Source organism: Acinonyx jubatus, chromosome D1, assembly GCF_027475565.1.
Source record: "Acinonyx jubatus isolate Ajub_Pintada_27869175 chromosome D1, VMU_Ajub_asm_v1.0, whole genome shotgun sequence".
In the NCBI taxonomy this organism is placed as follows: Eukaryota; Metazoa; Chordata; class Mammalia; order Carnivora; family Felidae; genus Acinonyx; species Acinonyx jubatus.
In genome coordinates, this window is record NC_069390.1 from 18,064,479 (window position 1) to 18,084,310 (window position 19,832).

Sequence of the window (19,832 nt, forward strand, 5' to 3'; positions counted from 1 at the left end):
CAGGTACCACTGCGGTATGGGGTTGTCAGTAGTGGGGAGGTTGTACGTGTGCAAAGAGGGGGAGTATGAGAACTCTTTGTGCTTTCCCTCAATGTTGCTGTGAACCTAACACTGCCCTAGAAAATAAAGTCTGTTAAAAAAAAAAAAAAAGGTTTCAGAGTCCAGAGTGCAATCTCCTTCCTCGATCCCACTGTGCCTTTCTTTCATAACATAACCCTACCCTTCCCCAGGAATGAGGACACTCTGGCGGGCCCCAAAGCATAGGGGATGGCATCATTCATTTCTTCTCGCCTCAGCAGCTCTGTCTGCACAGGTCGTGAAACTACTCCCAGCTAACAGACGGCACTGCCAGCCGATTTGGACTCTTCCCTTTATTTTTAGGCCACTAATTAAAATCTATCATTTCACGCTTTTAACTAATAAAAGAGGCAGCTGGGTGCAGCAGCAGATCACCAGATCAGGCCCATCTCTAACACACCACAGCTGTGTGACCTTGGGCAAGTCATTTCCCTTCCTCTGTTGCGGACATGCGTCTGAAAATGGTGTTCCTGCTTCCTCCCTCCTTACCACACCTGGATATTTGAAAGCGCTTCAGCTGTGATTCACAATGTGAGTCTATGTCATTAAAAAAATAAATAAATCCTCCTAAAGAGCATGTTCTGCTCGGTTTTGCTGCATGAACAGAAAAGCAGCAGAAAAGACTGGCTCCGTCTTTAGATGAGGAAAACAAAGACTTGTTAGTACCTCCCCACGATGTCAAGGAGCAGTCGCGCCCCCCCCCCCAGAGCGGATGGTGTGCCTGGCCCGGCTCTCGTAGCCAACTGTGTATGGAGCGCATCCCAGAGAGAGGCTTCCCTGGCTTTGTCTCCTTTCAGGGACGAAGTTGTATATGGCCCAGGGGTGAACCTTCTTGTGTAAATTTAAAACAACTTGAAAAAGAAAGGAAGGAAAAGGTTTGGGATGGAAAGTATCCTCGACGGCAGAAAAAGACCAGGTTGCTGTCATGAGTCACATGTGGACACAGGGCTGGCTTGAGGCCAGAAAGTTCTGGCAGACATTGGGCTGAGTGAGCAGGAAGCTGGGGTGGTGAGAACCTGTCATCCTGTCCCCTCACATACGTGTCCCAGCCAGAGAGTGAGGGGGAAGCCAGGGGGGAGAAGAGGCATGGGGATTGGTGCCCCATCCTGGGCTGAAACCCAAGGCTTGCACCCCATCTGTTAGAACTGCAGAAAAATGAACAGTTCAGGGGTTCAGATGGCACCGGTAATGATACCCACCCTTTCTGGAATGTGGACTCCTTCCCAGGGGGTGGGCTACGTACCTGATAGCCATCATCTCATCTAATTTTGACCATGAAGCCTGCAATTACAATGACTATCTTCACATAACAGGAGAGTAATAGAGTTCATTTGCCCAAGCCAGTAAGTAGCTAAACAATAGCTCTCAAGTTCATCTACTGCCAAAGCTATGCTCTCCCTCCTGCATTAAACTGCACCATGATTTATAAATACCAGATGGAAAATGTGATGTAGATGGCAAGAGCGCATCCCTTTTCTACCTGGTCAACGAAAAGATGGGAGCTTGAATCCAACCGGGATGCAGAAATCATTGGACCCAATGCCATCTCAGCTGCAGGAATAGAAATAAAAGGTTTGGACTGAGGGAGGTGATGGTCCTGCCCACCTTGGCTGGAGTCAGAACACGGCCGGAGCTCTGGCCTTGGCTCTGAGGGCTGAACTATAAAAGTGCCAAGTTCAGGCTAGAGTCCCCCCAGAGGAAGGTCAAGGGAACAAGAAGTCAAGAGTCCACTAAGACCTGCATCCTCAGAGGGAGGCAGAGGTAGCCATGACCTCTCGGCAGCAGAGGGGAGGTGTGTGACAAGGGACAAGGATGTGGGACGGCAGCCTGGAGGGAAGGGGATGATGCTTCTTCTCTGCAGGCCCACAAAGCAGATTAGGGGCAAGCAGATGAAGGGTACAAGAAAGTACATTTCAACTCGGCAGAATAAGACACTCTGACCCATCACAGCCGGCCCGGGGCAGCCCGAGGCAGCAGAGGCCACGGTGGAGGCCGTTTGCCCCAATCCCCCAGAGACAGTTGGGCAGATTCTCACAAGCACTTGCCAGGAACTCTGGGGTACAGATTCTGCCAAGCACTCAGTCGCCTTTAAGCCCCTTCTAGCCTTTGCAGAGCTGACCTGTTGACCCTCGCTCGCAGCAGACGGTACTGACCCTCCTTATAGAGGTTTAGTGTGGTCCTGCAACTTGTCCAGGGTCACACAGTGGAGCAGAGCTGTGACTAGTACCCAGATCTTCCCCAAAATCACCCTGGGGGTGGGCAGGAGGTTAATGGAGCTCACCTGGACCACTGGCTTCCACTCTCACCTTTGGCTTCTCCAAGGCCTTCCGAGGACTGGGGAGGATGGGAACATCTCCCTTACCAACTTCCCTCAATTCCATCATGACCTCTTTACCCCGATAACTGGCTTTGCGTCTGGACCGCATCCCGGCCACCCTGCACTGCCCTACATCATTCTGGCAGTCTCCCAACTGGCCTCCCTAACTATGCCTCAACTTCCTCTAAAGACCAGGGACACTAGGGTGGGCATTAGAATCACCAGGGAGCTTAGAACATACTAAGACTCCAGGGGCGCCTGGGTGGTTCAGTCGGTTAAGCGGCCGACTTCGGCTCAGGTCATGATCTCGCGATCCGTGAGTTCGAGCCCCGTGTCGGGCTCTGTGCTGACCGCTCAGAGCCTGGAGCCTGTTTCAGATTCTGTGTCTCCCTCTCTCTCTGCCCCTTCCCCGTTCATGCTCTGTCTCTCTCTGTCCCAAAAATAAATAAACGTTAAAAAAAAAATTTAAAAAGGGTTCCATGGTTGGAGGGGCACCTGGGTGGCGCAGTCGGTTAAGCGTCCGACTTCAGCCAGGTCACGATCTCGCGGTCCGTGAGTTCGAGCCCTGCGTCGGGCTCTGGGCTGATGGCTCGGAGCCTGGAGCCTGTTTCCGATTCTGTGTCTCCCTCTCTCTCTGCCCCTTCCCCGTTCATGCTCTGTCTCTCTCTGTCTCAAAAATAAATAAACGTTAAAAAAAAAAAATTAAAAAAAAAAAAGAAAGAACATACTAAGGCTCCTCCAAAAGTTACACATAAACATATAGTGATCAGGCGCCCAGGTGGCTCAGTCAGTTAAGTACGTGACTCTTGGTCGCGGCTCAGGTCAAGATCTCACGATCTGTGAGATCGAGCCCTGCTTCAGCTGGCAGCTCAGAGCCTGCTTGGGATTCTCTCTCTTCCTCTCTCTCTGCCCCTCCCCGACTCATGCTCTTTCTCAAAATAAATAAAGAAATTTAAGGAAAAAAAAAGCTATAGTGGGGCGCCTGGGTGGCTCAGTCGGTTGAGTGTCTGACTTTGGCTCAGGTCATGATCTCACGGCTTGTGAGTTTGAGCTCCATGTCTGGCTCTGTGGTGAGAGCTCAGAGCCTGGAGCCTGCTTCGAATTCTGTGTTTCCCTCTCTCTCTCTCTCTCTCTGCCCCTCTCCCACTCGCTCTGTCTCTCTCTCTAAAAAAGAAATAAAAACATTAAAAAAAATTTTTTTAAAAAGCTATAGTAATCAAAACAGCATGATACAGGCTTAAGGACAGACACATTGACCAATGGAACAGAACCACGAGAAACAAACCTATCTATCTATGGTAAACTGGTTTTCAATGAGAGTGCAGAGACTATTCAATGGGGAAAGAAATAGTCATTTCAACAAGTGGTGCTGGGATAACTGGATGACCACATGCCAAAGAATGGAGCTGGACCCCTACCTCACACTATGTACCCAAATTAACTCAAAATGGATCAGTGATCTAAATATCAGAGCTAAAACCATAAAACTCCTAGAAGAAAAATCAGGGGTGAATCGTCATGGCCTGTGGCACTGGATTTTTAGGTATGATACCAAAAGTATGAGCAACAACAACAACAAAAAGCAGATAAACTGGAGTCCGGGTACAGGTTCTCCTAGGGAAGCCAGGCTTCTGTCACCCCCTCCCTGCCACCTGCTTCCTGCTGTCAGATCTCAGCAGGAGGCAGATCCCCATGCTTCCTAGCAATTGCCTTCACTGGCTCCCTCAGCCTGCTGCAGACGGCTGGCTGGGGAGATTAAAACCATCAGTGGGCTTCCTGTTCTCTCGGAGCTCTGAACTCTGTGCAAGGCTGGGTGGAAAACACAGGAGGAGGACCGCCGTGAGCGCCACGGGGTGATGCCGCGTGTCGTGCAGGGTGCCTCGTGGGTGCTACGGGGAGACACAGATGTACGGGTGCCGTCAGTGGCACCCTGGGAAGCCACGGTAGTGCTGTGGGGTGTGGTGTAGACCTCTATTGGTGTGGAAGGGTCCCACATGGGGTGTCTTTGAGGGCACCATGGGTGCTGTGGGGTGCTGTGGCAAACACGTCGTCCTTGGGGCAGGGGCCCCGTGCTTAGGTCTTAATATGACTGCTTTTTAGACATGAAACCTGGAGTAATTTACAACTTCTCTGAATCCCAGCTATCCTCACCTATATAAAGCTTACTAGTATCTGCCCCTTGGGGCACAGGAGGGATCAACGATTATCTACAGAAAGCATCCAGTAAATGTCACCAGGAGTGAAGTATAAACCATGGGATAAAGGCTCAGGAAGAACCGTTCACACCCAAGGTGGCCCCACGCCCCCAGGGTGTCAGAACGGAGAGCTGACATAACCCAGGCCCCATTCTCGGCCCTTTTTTAGACCACGCGCAGAAAGAGGTATGTGTCTCCAGGGTAACCTCACTGTTTGGTCCCAAACACCGGGCTCTTACGTCCCAAGAGCCTGAGCCTCTTCAAGGAGGTCACCTTGGAAGGCCACATCATCCCAGGGGGCTTGCTGTTCAAAGCAAGCAGGAGTGTCCTGCTGGCGGTTTCCTGGGCATGCTATTTGCCCATTTTATAGATGAGAAAACTGAGACTCTGGAGACAAAATCACTCACCCGGAGTCAAAGAGCTACCCAAGAGCGGAGCTGGGACCCAGGTTCCATCAGTCTGGCCCCAAACCCCAGCAGACACTTCCCACAACAGCACACACCTGTCTGCCCGTTGCTTATGGTCGTCTTTGTATTCTCCCTGTGACTGCACAACATGTATCTGTTTCCCAGCTAACGAGGGGGGCAAGGCTACATCACTCTGCTCCCTTGCAAACTTCTTGAAGGTAAACCAAGAACAAAAGCACCCCTGCTGCTTTTTTCTGTACTTAAAGAGATTCTCTCCTCTCAGACACGGAGCCCCATGGCTTCCCCTGATAGAGAAACATCCCTAGCAGATAGGTCCTGGGGAAGTTAAGCTTTTTCCGACTCGCTTCAGCGCCTTCTCCTGATTAAGAAGAGCGTGCGGGATCCTGGCTCTGAGATAAGGCAATGGCTTCCTGTGGGGGGCAGGGCAGGCTGCCAGGAGGCTCACAGTTGAGATTATGGCCCAGGCAGCTGGCAGGACAGGGTGGGCCGCAAGGCGCACGGGACTTCCGCTCCTACGCCACCGTTGTCTGGGGCCCCGCCTGACCTGGCTTTATCTGCCTCTGGGAGCCAGCCACCGTGCCTTGGATCCTGGCCTGAAACATCCCGGCCAGCCTGCGGCTCACTCCAGAAGTGATCGGATGAGCTCAGAGGCCAGCGGAATATCAGATCAGTGTCTAGCAAAGTGGCCGAGTGCTTCCCAACCACAGCACCAGAAGCAGCTGGAATTGCAAATGCCATCACACGGTTGGGTGCAGGACTCCCCAGCGTGTACCCCCCATCGACTCTCGCAGCAGCTTTGGGGTGAGAAGGCAGGGGGAGGGGTGTGTAGGGGAGGCTTCCGTACCTCCCTCATTTCATCTTCTCCCCAGAACAACCCCATGGATAGACGTTATGCTCCCCTTTTAGAGATCAGAAAAACAGGACCTGCAGAGACTTCATGATGAGCTCAAGGTTTAAAAGCAAAAAAAAAACCACCACCACAACAACAACAACAACAACAATCACCACCACCCTCTAGGCTAAGGAAACCAATCCTTTTTATGTCCTTTCAAGAAATGCAATTTCCAGGGGTGATTTGGCTTAAAGGATTTTGTTAACCTTAAGACTCAAGTCACAGAGTCACTCAAAGGAAAACATACAAGAATTGTATGTTGAATTGTATTTGAAGAGGGCTCCAAATCTCAGCCACAGCTCACTCGCTGCTGTGTGACTTTGAGCAAGTCACTTAACGTCTCTGAGGCCCGATTCTCTGCTCCCTAAGATGGAGGTGATTTTAGTGCCAAGAACACAGAGCCACTGAGAGACTGAATGCTGGTGCTTAGCACTGCGCCTGGCAGGCAGAAGCCCTCAGTCAGGGCTTCCGTTGTTGATCCGACGCTTCCGATCGGCCGGGACCCAAACTCAGTCCATTGGCACCTCAGACTCTGTGGTCTTTCCCCTGAGGGTCTGAGGCACATCCTTTGTCCAAACCTGGCAGTCAAATCTCCCCAGAGCTTTCCAACGCCCTTCCTCTCCGCAGCCCTCCCAACCCCCGACTCCCTTTCTGCCTCTCTGCTGCTTCACCACACCCATCACTTCCTCAGGTCCAGCCCTGGGCTGGGAGCCTCAGAAACTGAGGCCGCGAGGGCTGGAACAGAGTTTCAAGCCACTGCTGCCCGTTTTACTGGCGGGAAAATGAGGCCCCATGAACGAAATGGCTTATCAGGGCCCTTGAGGCACTATGGCGGCACAGACTGGGCCAGAGGACAGATGTCCTGGCTCTTCGTTCAGGAACCTTCCATCAGGCCACCCGGCCCATCACCAGTTCTGCGATCGTGGGCAGCCCCAGAAGCTCCCAGAAACCAAGAAGCAGACCAAAGACTCTTCCATTCTCAGTTCCCTCCTGGAGGGTGAACCGTATCCGAGAGTCCTGAGATGGACGGTGGGGATGAGGGAGTCATTCCAGAAAGTTCTCTCCTTCTCACAATCCCAAGATCATGATGCCTTCCCTTAGAGGGCTCGCTGCCTCCCATGCTTCAACCCTCACCTCCTCAGACGACCCCGAGGAGCAACCGTGACGGGTGGCCGCCTCATGGGGCAGCAGCCAGCCCCAGTGAGACCCCACCTCAGCACCTGCCTCTCTCTCCTCACGCTTCAGGTGTCCTCCCCAACCCTGAAAAATGTCTGGGGTGGGGACAAGAGGGAAGCCGCCCTTTGCTTGCCCTTGTACCCCAGCATCAGCGGAAGGCTCTCTCACTGAGCAGCGGAGGGTTTGTGGGGTGGGAAGAGCAGAGGAGAGAAGATCAGACTCTCATGAGGGTAAGACGCCGCCATGTTGCCACATCGTACCTCTTCCAATTGGTGTCTGTTCCTTCCAGGAGGGTCGGGATCCTCTTGAGGTCTCTCTCTGATGGCTTCAGGATGAACTGTGGAAGGAGAAGAGAGAGACCTAAATTTTCAAAAGGCAACGGCTCGTGGGCCATGCGGCTGCTGGGGGCGGCCTCAGTTCAGGTGCGCACCTAGCCGCCGAGGTCCTGCTCTTCTCCCCAGAACAGCCCCGTGAACAACCCCTTCTGTCTCTGCAGGCACAGAAGTGGCCAGAGAGACAGAACTCAGCCCCACCGAGGCTTCCAGGATGGCGTCCCCAGAGCCTACCGACTGGAGCCCGCTTTCGGCCTTCCAAAGTCAGCCCAGGAGCCTGGACAACGGGCACGTGATGACATCACACACGCTAACCACAACATTGCATCGCATTTCTTTGCTCCTAGCTACAACATTACCAATCTGCTGTGGAAACTCCATTTTCCTCAGGCGGAAAAAAAAAAAAAGAAAAAAGAAAAAAAAAAAGGCTTTCTGAGTAATTTTGAAAACGTGAGAGACAATTAATCACTGCTTAATGAATGCAGGCTTTTTGGGGCAGACCAATACTTTCAGGATCTGGGATCCGTGAAGAGATAAATAATAGAGAGGACAGGTCTTTGGTAGTGAAAAAAAACAACTCAGCCCCAGCGTGCAGGGGCCAGAAGTCCGGCCTCTCCCCCACTTCCTCTGTCAGTTTGACGAAGAGTCCCCAGGTCACAGGACAAGGATCAAATTCGCCACGTCCAGGCCACATACCTGCCAGCCAAGGCTGAGGCCAGTCCCGGGGGGGGGGGGGGGGGGGGGGGGGCGCGGGGGGGGGCGGGGACCGGCTTGTGCACACGCACGGCTGAGGAACAAAAGAGCAAAACTTACAGCAGAGACAGGATAGCCGAGCGCCCTGACCCCCAAACCTCCCAGACTCCTTCCGCTCTCAAGGACCAGCCCACACAGTAGAAGGCCTGGTCAAATTTCGTGTTGTCTCAGATGATGACAACAATCCCGAAACCCTCTACAATCCTGTGGGACAGTATCCCCACTTTGGGGACGAGGGCCATGAACCCAGAGGAGTCAGATAACTTGGCCAAGGTTTTAAGGGCGAGACGGGGCAGAGCCAGGACTAGAAGCCAGGTCCATGGGAGGTCAAACCTGGCATAGCGGGAGAGCAATGAATTCTGGGTCTATGCCACAGATCCCAGCTCCATGCATCTCATGAATGGATGAGGTTCCCAGAACTCCCCGCGAACTGATGGGGAACAGGGCTTGGCCAGAGGATGTGGCCTCATTTGGGCCATCTTTGCCTCAGATGCCCACCCAGGCAGAGTTGGCCCTGGGAACCTCACGTATCATGGACCAGACCGAGGCTACAATCAGAAGAATCCATGACCTGTATGCATACACATACACATGTACATCCACAGACACAGACATACGGGGAGGGATATGGAAGTATATGCATATATTTTCCACTTGTAATTACAAAAGTGAAAGTTCTTCCTTATCCGTTCATTGCAAAACGTCTGTAACGTGACCTGGTAGGCTTTACTCCCTGTAATCACACGTGTGTGGGAGCATGCGCCCGTGTGGGCCCACGGGACCCTGCACACATGGGACCTTGCCGCCCACGGTTTCCACCCCCCGCTAACAGGACCACCACGTCTACGTATGGCTCTAAGGATATCTAGATCTTCCTGAGTTTTCTTCACAGCTGCTCAGTGTCTCTTAGCAGGTGCAGACAGTACCTTCTTTACCTGCCCCACCTTCCGTATAGGGCATATTTCCATTTCCAGCCATTGCAAGCTTGTGGCCGTGATCCCTTGCCTGCTTACATCACCGTGTGGGAATGCTGGTACAAGTCCACAGCCCGGACGCCTGGACGTGGGATGGCTGGGCCGGGGCTCTGGACGTGGCCACATGTTGAATCGATTCTGACAAACAGCCTTCCCCGAACACTGGATCAACTCCCCTCCAATAGCAGGGCAGAAAGAGCTCCTTTTCTTGGATGCAGATTTGAACCCAGGGTTCTGCTGCCTGTAGAGTTTCTTTTCCCATCACCTCCCAGATGGCTGGGAGGCCAAGTACCCTGGACAAAGGGAGGAATTTATTTCTTGGCCCCCGCAGATGGCCACTGTTCCTCTGCCTGGGGACATGTCTGAGGAACTCGCGCCCACCTGAGCCGGGAACTACATTTACGGGCTCAGAACTGATAATGAGCTTTTATGAGCTCTGGGGACCACGGGGAACACGTATTAATGTCAAGTGTGCCCATCAGCCACGCAGCCCAGGTGAATGTCACCCATTAACGAAATTAAAGGCTGCAGCCCCATCAGGAAGAAGCTGCGGGCTGCGTGTCAGGCAGTGTGGGCAGGGCCTGTCAATAATAAAATTACTTTACGGGCTTTGCACTCCTGAGCCTGAAGCTGTCTCCCTCTCCGATGGAATTCTGCCTTCCTGCAGTCTGAGAGGAGATTAGTTTATTACCAGTCTGCCAGGAAAGGCAAAATCCAGCACTAATCCTAATTCCCATTTAAGCAAATCTGCATTATGTGAAGGAAACCAGCTGGGCTTGGAATTTCTTCCCCCCTCCATCCCCTGAGATCTCATTCCATCCCCCTCCTCTCCACAGGAGAGGGGGGGTCACCACAGATGTCAGAGCAGGAGCCCTCCTGGGACCAGGGAAAGAATCCCATGGTTTCGGGCCAAGAGGGGGATGGGCCTGGGTGACAAGAGGCTGCGTTGAAAGTTGCTGGTGCTCGCCCTTGACCTGGCTGTCTCAGGCTCTGGGAAGAAAAAGCCACCACCCTCCCGGCCCCAGACTTGCTCCTTCTTTGAACAAAGATGCCTTGAAATCCTGAGTCCACTTCTGACTAGCTCCGTCACCTTGAGCACGTGACCACTCGACTTCAGGCTGCAACTCCTCATCCGGGAAACAGCTAACAACAGCCAACCCCTCATATGATGGTGTGAGGGTTACACGGAAAATGTACCCACGGGACACCAGAGATCCTGGCACACAGCACCCTACTTCCTGAATTAAGACTCATCGGGGGCACCTGGGTGGCTCAGTCCTTAAGCATATCTGACTTGGGCTCAGGTCATGATCTCACGGTTCCCGAGTTTGAGTCCCACATGGGGTGAACTCAAGCCCTACTTTGGGTGAGCACGAGTCCTGCTTTGGGTGAGCCCCGCTTTCTCTCTCTCTCTCTCTCTCTCTCTCTCTCTCTCTCTCTCTCTCTCTCTCTCCCCTCATGGGATTCTCTCTCTGCCCCTAGCTCACTGGCGCCCTCCCTCCCTCTCTCTCTCTCTCTCTCTCTCTCTCTCTCTCTCAAAAAAAAGACTCCAGTTATAATCACACCATTATTTTACTGCCTAACTTAGTTAATCATAACATGGCCCTTTTCCTACGATGCATCCTGGTTTCGGAGACCTTAAAACATAAAAAATCAAATAAAATCCACAAAATATAGAGCTCAATCAAGGGCAGCGAACATAATATTATTAGCCAAGTTCCCCCCACTCTCTTAAGGTCTAGCTCAAAACTCAGATCTTCTTTCTTCCAAACAAAGCAAAGCTGTTCTGCGTGAGGGAAACCAGCCCTCGATTTGTAAGAAAAAGCCTGAGAGCTACTTCAGTGACCTCGGTGAGACCCAGTGTCCTGGATGAAGAGACTTTAATATCTACCTTGATGTTTCCCGCTCTATTTTTAAATTGAGACAGAACATACATACACACGGGTGCACGCGCCATGAGGACACAGCCTACTGTCTTTTCACAAACAGAGCACCTTGCATAACCGACACTGAGATCAGAGATTCCTATTTTCCTGCCATTGTTTCTCTTCCATCCCAGGTCTCCCAAGTCGCCCGTGACTCTCCTCTGCCATTGCCCCTGACTGCCCCTGCCTGTCCCTGCCTGGCTGAGCCTTATCGCTGCCTATCTGCTTACCGCAAACGGGCTCCTGGCTGGTCCACTAGCATGTGGCCTTGTTCCCTCCAACCTGCCCTCTGGCCTGCTGTCAGACTGAGCCCATTCATGTGTCTCTCTCTTGCATTGGTGGGTCCCCTGGCTCCCCTTTGCCAACACATGGGGCCTTTGCTCATCTGAGCCCCAGGTGCCTTTCCCGGCCCATCTGCAGGTCCACACCAATATGCACAGACCCCACAGTGAAACTGAACTCACCTGGACCCACACACCCCACCAACCTCCCTGCTCTTCATTCTGCCTGGAAGTCCCTTTTTCCTTTTATAACCCTGAAGTACACCTCCCCTCCCACTCCCCAAACCACCTGGCAAACTCCTACTCATCCTTCAAAACCTTCCTTCGGTATCTCCTCGGAGAAACCTTCCCAGACCTCCACAGGCACAATTAGTCACGCTCTCTGGGCTCTGATAACCATTTATGTGTAGAGGCGGTAAAGTCAAAGTCAGCATCACACGCAGCACAGTATATAGTTTGTTCCGTATGATTTTTCTCATCTACCAGACTATGAGTTAAGGATGGGGACAGTATCTTACTCCCTGTGGGGTCTCAGCTCCTGACTCAGCAAATAACAGCCGGATGGGTGGACAGCTGCTAGGATGGACAGAAGGATGGATAGATGGATGGATGGATGAGTAGAGAATGGATCTATAAAAAGCACTTGAATAGTGGGAAAGAGGAACTAGGTTATGGTTGGTTGCAGGGGTGGATGGATACTAGCAGGGATGGAAAGACGAATGGACAGATGGACGCATCATGGACGGATAGATGATAGCAAGGACAGATGAACACAGGGACGGACAGAAGGGCAGGTAGAAGGTGGATGGATCCATAAAAGAATGGGTTAAATAAACCGTGGGAAGACAGAACGGTGTTCATGGGAGGAAGAGGGGGAATGGACGAGTCCACCGCTTGTATCACTTTCTCGGGACCCTGAGGGGCTGAGCCTCTTGCAGCCATGGACGGTGCCTTGCTTTCGTCCTCCAGAGTTTACGGATCAGAGCAGTGGGCACCGGCAGCCCCCAGCTCCTCCCCATCTCACCTCACCACTCCAGCCGTGGACCCGCAAGGTGAGGCCTCAGGAATGAGGGGTCCGAGTGACCTCTTGCCTTGGTCTTGAGCCAGGTGGTGAAGACCAGTGCCACAAGGAGATCAAAGCTTCCCGATGTCTGAGTCCAGCCCCGGTCTGCAGGGCGGGTGGTGTGCCCGCCGTGTGCCAGGTCTGTGATAGGCCAGCCGCTTGGTTTGGAGTGGATGGACGGCTGCTGATACCCGGGCTAAGCGGACAGGACAGCAGCATTTGGAGGGCTACCTTACCCACGAGCGGGCTTCCGTGGGAACCAATCCGCCACCAGAGCCTGCCGTCTGTCTGCAACGAGGGGCGGGGCTGGTGGTAGGTGGGGAGCCCTCGGTGGTCCAGAGATCAGGCTTTCATGTCCCACGGGCCCGGGTTTGAATCTGTTTCGCCACTTGCCACCCGGGTGACCTTGGAAAAGCTCCTCGTCCCTCTAAACCTCAGGTTACATGCCTGCAAAAGTGTGGAGCATCAGAGTCCCACCTCACCGGCCTGAGCTGGGGATCAGACGAGTTAACGGATTCCCAAGAGTAAGCGATTCCCACGGTGCCTGGCCCAGGCAAGTAAGTGCTTGACGCACAGAGGACCCGGGAATTACGTCATACAGAATCTGCCGCCACTTTCTGTAAAACGGGTAGTGCCCGTGAAAAGCAGTGCCAGGTTACGCTCTTCAGGCCCTCCCGTCTCTTCCTCGGGGGTCTGCACAAAGAACAGATGAAGTCTACGCACCATACCCACCCTAACGCTTAGCTCACGACAGCTGGACTTGCTAACGTTTTACACATTAAGCCCCCGTGTTGAAGATCGCTGATTCAGAGCTGACGTCCTAGAATCCCAAGTCAGTAGGATTCTAGAGGAGGTGGAAAGCTGGGATGTCTTCCTGGAAGAGGAAGCAATGAAAGAAGGGAGGGAGGGTGGGAGGGAGGTGATCAGCCCAAAGAGGAGTCTTTCTCTGGCTTCAAGGGAGAGCAATGCCTCTCTCCCTTGCTGTGTACTCAGCTCACCGTCTTTCTCTTTCTTCCCAACCCCCTCCCCACCCCCTCTCTGCCTCTCTCTTCCTCTGCCTGCCCCCCATGTTAGCCACCCTACACCTCTACCTGGCCCCTAGGTGGAACAGACATCCTTCTGAGCCCTGGGACCACAAAGACTTTTGGTCTTGTGCCCCAAGAAGGGGCAGCATCCTCAGTGAGACCCTGAGGCCGCCCGGGGCCCCTCTCCCCACACAGATGCCAGGCCACAGGATCCAGGCTGGGCCACTGCCAGCCAGATGCATCGCTTGTTGACAGATAACAGTGCTGCAGTTTATGGCTCCATAGCCAAGCCAGGGCTTTGTTTTGCTTTGTTTTAAATTAACAATGCAGGGGGTTGATGTGGAGGTGGGGGAGAGGGAGAGGAGCCAAGACATGTTCAGGATGAGTTCCCGCTGGGTCCTGTGACTCCAGGATCCACCCGCCCACAGCCCTTAACGAAGCTGCCCTGCCCGCTTTAGCTTAGGTCTCTACCTCCTCCCCACCTGCCCCCGTCTCCCTGGGAGAGTGGGGGAGGGAGAGCATGGGGGAGGGAGGGCGCTTCCGCTTCTCTGTGCCACCAGCCCTGTCATTGGGCCCCACCACCCTCTGTTCCCATAATGAGACCCAGAATGGGCCTGCTAATTGTGCCCCAGGGTCACAGTGGGGCTGAGGCAAGCCCTGACATCCTCAGAAAGATTGGGATTTTTTTGGGGGGGAGCAGGGGGGCCCCCATCTTGCGTGAAATTGGGCATAGAGCGGTAGACCCCGGCACCGCTGGCGAGGGTCTCTGGGGGGCCTGCCCGGTGGGCGAGGGACTCCCAATCGGAGCCCGTTAGCTCTGGGTGGCTTGGGGACGGTGGTAGGACCAGGGAGGAGGGCATGTGCAACCCCGTAAATTAACACATTGAGCCGCTTATTCTCTGTGCAACCATCCCTAGTAACCGGCTCCTCTGTCTCCACGTCCCCATCAGGTCTGGGGGTTCCTGAAGACGGACGGCACGGGCCAACCAGGGTCTCCGGTGCCCTCCCCAGGAGCACCTGCGGGAAACAGACACCTCTGTGATGCTCAGCTGCGCATGAAGAATGTGGGGCCTCCGGGAGCCTGAGACCCCTTGTCCCCAGTGGCCACAGCCTTGCACTTGCGAACCCCTTCGTCCTGTCAGGGAGCATCTTCTTTTCACCGGAAGGAGGCAAGACCAGAGCTGTCCATCCACCGCAGCTCTCTTTCCTTTTGATTTTCGCTCTTCCTCCTACGCTCTTCCCATTTCTCAGATGGGGAAAAGTGAGCCTGAGCCACAGCGGCTTGATGTAGCTGAACATGGGTGCATTGTTCAGAGACGGGAAAACAGAAGGCGTAAGCGATTCTCTCGACAATGTCTGCCAAGTGAGGCTCACCCGTTCTCACGAGGGGGTCCCCACAGACCCTCCAGGCAAGTGCCCAGCATCCTGGACCTGGCCATTTGGGTGCCAAAGGGACCCAGAGGAGGAACCTAATGGTTCAAGGGACCCATCTCTGATGATGGAGCCCGGCCTGCCTGCCTCGGTTCCACTGTGCCATCTGCATGAACGAAAAATGAAAGATGTGAACTTTATAACTCTCCCACCAAGCGGCTCGTGTCCTCCTCACTAGCTAAGGAAGGAGATGATGCTCAGGGAGGTCCAGCCGTTTGTCTACAGAGCTGAACCCGGCCAAGGGGAGACGAGAGCCCACGATTTTGTTTGCAGCCAAAGTCCCCGGAGCCCCTTGGCTGAGGCCAGCCTGCGCTGGGCTGTCCCCATGGGGTCTGTCCTCCCGAGGACGCATCTGAGAGGTTCTCAGGCCAAAGATACCTGGGCTTTCGAAGATTTCCAAAACAGCCCAGTGCTTCTAGTACGTGGCCCAAGAATAGCAGACGCCGTCTTAGCGCTGAAGTTGACTTTGGTATGAATGGTGTCTCAACATGTTCCAGACCTTGAACTCGACGTGGGTCCACGGTGTGGTCTCACACACACAGGAGTGCCTGTCCGAGGATATGCCGCCCCGGAGAGAAGCAGTTTTAAAAAGCCACACGACGGTAATCGAGATGTTTCCAAACTGGCCACCCTGCAGCTAGTAAGGAAGCCAAAAGCTAAGAACTCATAACTGGAGCTGAGGGAAGGGGCCAGCCCCACAACCAGCAGCTGCTTTCCTCCGAGAAACACGGGGGCTCCGGGCCTCGTAATTCAGACTTTATAGTCCACTGGGTTGCGGTGGGATCTGGGGAAAAGAGCATCTCACGTGTCTGTAATTCTCCCCCACTCAAGTCCATGTAAATATATTCTAATGCAGAAAAAGTGTCTGCGGGAGGTAAGACCACAGAGCCATTAGCATTTTGATGGGTTTTCCCAACACATGGAACAAGAGTGGTTTAAAATTCATAGTGTGGAAATTAATCCGGGTCAGGCCTCTCCCTCCCCAGCTTGAGGTGGCCCAGAACTCTTTACCCCTTTTGATTAGGGAAGAAAGTTAGGAAGTCAGTCAGTCCTACAGTGAAGAGACAAGACGGTTTTCTAGACTGAACGTGGAAAGCCCCCTAAACACAATGATTCCACAGAATCAGCGATAAGGGCAGAGAAAAAGATCTGACACGGCTTAGGCGTGGAGTCCTTCCGGCCAAGCCCGGGAGAGAAGTCCTGCTTACTCCTAACAGCACATGAGTCTCTCTCGCCACTGACAAAGGCCAGGCCTCTTACCACCCATCCCGGAAGAATGTGCCACAGAGTAGGTGCTTAGAGGAGAAGGATCAGGAAGACAGGAAACTCAGCAAATCCCTGATCTCAAGAAGTTTCAGGAGAGAGGGTGGGCGGGGAGAAATTGACAAATCCAAGAAAATGTGCAGGGAGACCAGTCCAGTTGCCCTGTCACCCTGAGGAGGTGGCAAATCTGGGGCATTCCTGGTCCTTCCTCAAAACTTCCTTCTGAAAATAGATATGAGGTACTATTATGCAGAAGGCAAGATGCACAGTTTTCCAGAGTGTGGTCCGAGAGAGCATACAGATGTTGTTAACCTAAATGACCCCCAACTTGGAAACCAGGCGAGGAGAGGAGGGTCTTTGTTCAAGCATTGATTAGTAGGCCCACCAAGGATTCTTTAATGACCTAGAGGATTCTAGAGAAATGTAACCTTGACTCATGTAAAGCGGCGTGAGAACTTGTAATAGATTAGATTTTTTTTTTTTTTCGGTCTGATAGAGAAGATAACCCCAACGGTTATGATTTTTATTGTAGATTTGTAGGAGATCTCATAGGATTTCTGAGTTTTAGAAAATTATACTTTGACGGTACATACCCAATTAAACACACACACACACTGCACAAGGAGAAAACGGGAAAGAAATATAGCAAAATCTTACCAATGGGTATCTTTTGGTCGTTGGCATATGTATGCGAGTGAGTTCCATAATCAGAAAAAAAGTGATAAATGTTACTTTTAAAGTGGAGAAACACCCACCGGTCTGTGATTCCTCTAGCAGGAGCTGGTGCACAGTGTTTGCCCTAAGGCGCTTTATGTGGATTATCTCACTAAGGCCTCCCCACTGCCTTATGAGAAAGGTACTATGACCCCATTCTACAGATGTGAGGAAATGGATACACAGGAAGTTAGCCTCAGGTCACAGGTACAGGCAGTAAGAGCCAATCTAAACCCCAGGCAGCGAGGCCCCGGAGGCCACCTGTGTAACCACCCTGCCAGACCTCTGCCTCCCAAGGGGAAGAGGAAGGAATAAACACATCTGCCGGGCCGTCAAGGTCAGGCGTGGAGAAGACGGTGCTCCCACCCCCTCCCAGGGCTCGCAGTGTGCTGGGAAGCGGGGCGCAGGCCTCTCCAGCCTCGAATTGAATTCGCATGTGTCTCTCCCACACTTGCAGGCTGGGAACCGGTCTTCTCCGGTCTTGGGCCTCCCACCATCTTGGGAAGGGGCACACTGGGGGCGGGGCAAATGAAAGCCCTCACCTCTCAACCTGCCCTACAGCATGGCCTCTAGTGAAACCGGTTTCTGTGCTCTAACAGCCAACAGCCGCTAATTAACAGTTCCCTCCATCGCTCTCTTCGCCCACACAGTTGCTGCAGAACAGCTTCGTTACCTAGATCATAAAGCGAAGGGCAGAAGGGCAGCCACACTTCAGCAAAGACAGGGTTCATTGTGTAGAAAAGGACCTCTAGGAGACCTGGAGGCCGTGGGTTCTGCCTCCAAGTCACCGCGTGACCTTGGGCAAGTCACCAAGCCTCCCTGGGCCACATCACGTCGCCTTTAAAAGGGGCAGGGAGACCCATTGTGCTCTGATGCCCCAGATGTTTGGCCAGCGTAGGTCTTGCTTTCGCCGCCGGGGTGTTTTACATGCCGTGGGCGTGAAGCCACACCAGGGACCCGCGCCTACTGATTCTCACTAAAGCTCTTCATGTGGCAGGTCACTGCCGACTAAGCCTGTGCAGAAATTAGGTTTTAAGGGAGGAATACCATGTGATCTCCGAAAACCAAACTGGGGTGGGGGCGCTGCAAAAGGCAGAATGCAGGGAGTGGGGAGAGATTTAAATAGGGCCCTTGAGAGACCCCCAAAACCACCACATCTGTGGACACGGAATGGTCACAATTTGTTAGTTTGTTTGTTTAGGTCAAATCGTTTCCCTAGGTGTCCAAACACCTGCAAATTCAGGCAGGATTATTTGGGTAAATACTGTGTTTGCAAAGCTTCCAAATAAAAAGCCCCATTTTCCTTGATTTAACAACAAATATCTATCCAGCCTTTACCTATGGCTGTGAGGAAGGTAGGAGAGAGGATAATTCAGAAATGTCAGCTGCTAAATAAGTGTCAATATTGAAAGACACGTCTCTAGGTGATTAATTAAGATCAATGAGCAAAAGAAACACAGGCGAGCTCTTACAAAGACAGAAAATGATTCTGCTAACGAAAGTAATTTTAGCAGACGTGGTTACTTCTGATTCCTGGATGAGTTACTGTCCCTTTCAGGCTCTACGGCTTCATTACCTACCACCCAATGGCCTGTGATTCTCCAAATGGGTTTCCCAGGGCATCAGAAGCTGCCAACGTGGAGAGAGAACTTGGGGAGGATGGCACAGCCCCCATGACTCCTCCAACAGGGCAGTTCCATGCTGAGTGATTTCTTGCAGGCTCCGTGTGGAACTTTCTTTGAGTTCTACGGCTACAAGTTGAATGCCACTAGACTAAATCATCCCAGGTCCTTTTCACTTTAGTATCTATAGTGCCCAAGATGGTACCTTGGTTAAGAACCCCAAGGCAGGGGCGCCTGGGTGGCTCAGTTGGTGAAGCATCCGACTTCGGCTCAGGTCATGATCTCAGGGTTCATGAGTTCAAGCCCCGCGTTGATTCTGTGTCTTCCTCTCTCTCTGCCCCTCCCCCACTCATGCCCTGTCTCTCTCTCAAAAATAAGTAAACATTAAAAGAAGAAAGGAAGTACAAGCCATACTGGTAGCCAATTTTTTTTTTTTTAAAGTAAAGGCATCATGGCAACCTATGTGCAACATCACTTGGGGATAGAACGCCTCCAATTTTGGAATGGGGGACCCTCTGTGCCAGGCAACGAGCCCCCATCCCTAGCCAAAGGGTCTGCCAAGACAGATCCTAAAACCACCATAAGAACTGGCAGGGCCTGAAGAGGGGTGCTTGCATTGTCCCAGGTACTTTTGTTCGCTCAGTCCCCATAGCAACCTCATGCAATAGGGGTTGATCTTCTCTCCACTTCGCGTGGGAGAACCCTGAGCATCGGAGAAGTTGGGTAACATGTCCAGGCCCACAGGCTCCTAAGGCAGGATTCAACCACAGCACCCTGCCTCTTAATCACTTAGAAAGCCACAGAATAGAAGGGGACCCGGGGACCAACTGGTCCCTCGCATCCATTTTAGAATGGGTGACTGGGGCCCAGAGAGGGTAAAGGGACTCGACTAACGTACAAACAAGGCGTTGGTGGCAAAGCAGGATTAAAACTCAGACTCCCTCCTGAAGTCTCGTCTGCCCACTCTGCCGTTAGGCCACTCGGGACAGCATGGCTTGGTGGTCAAAGCTTCACTCGAGTGCAAGACCCTGCTCTGCCACCCATACACCCTGTGACACCCCGCTCGTTGCGCCCCTAAAACGGGCATGGCATTCACACTTGACCTGCAGGGCTGTTGCAAGGGGTGCAGTAGGACAGTGTGTGTATGTGGTATGTTCTCAATGAATTCTAGCTCTCTGTCGATAGAAGCCGGGGCAGGGACAGAAGAGGACACAGAATGAAATGGACCCTTTTCTTTTTTTTTTTTTTTTTTTCCTTTAAGTGGGCTTCATGCCCAGCACAGAGCTCACCACCCTGAGATCAAGACCTGAGCTGAGATCGAGAGTCAGACGCTTAACCAAATGAGCCACCAGGGGCCCCTGGA

At 52.8% G+C, this 19,832-nt stretch overlaps 1 protein-coding gene across 7 annotated transcripts in view; it reads right to left on the reverse strand.

Annotated features, from left to right (window-relative positions):
- Positions 1-19,832, reverse strand: part of TSPAN18 (tetraspanin 18) — a 185,969-nt gene that overhangs the window by 145,768 nt on the left and 20,369 nt on the right. For 6 of the 7 annotated variants that reach the window (XM_027072835.2, XM_027072834.2, XM_053203276.1 and 3 more), the window contains exon 2: positions 7,347-7,423. The gene's annotated coding sequence lies outside the window, so the exon portion shown is untranslated. Of the gene's footprint in view, positions 1-7,346; positions 7,424-7,652; positions 8,070-19,832 lie in introns of those variants that run through there. The other variant, XM_053203274.1, reaches the window with a different exon arrangement.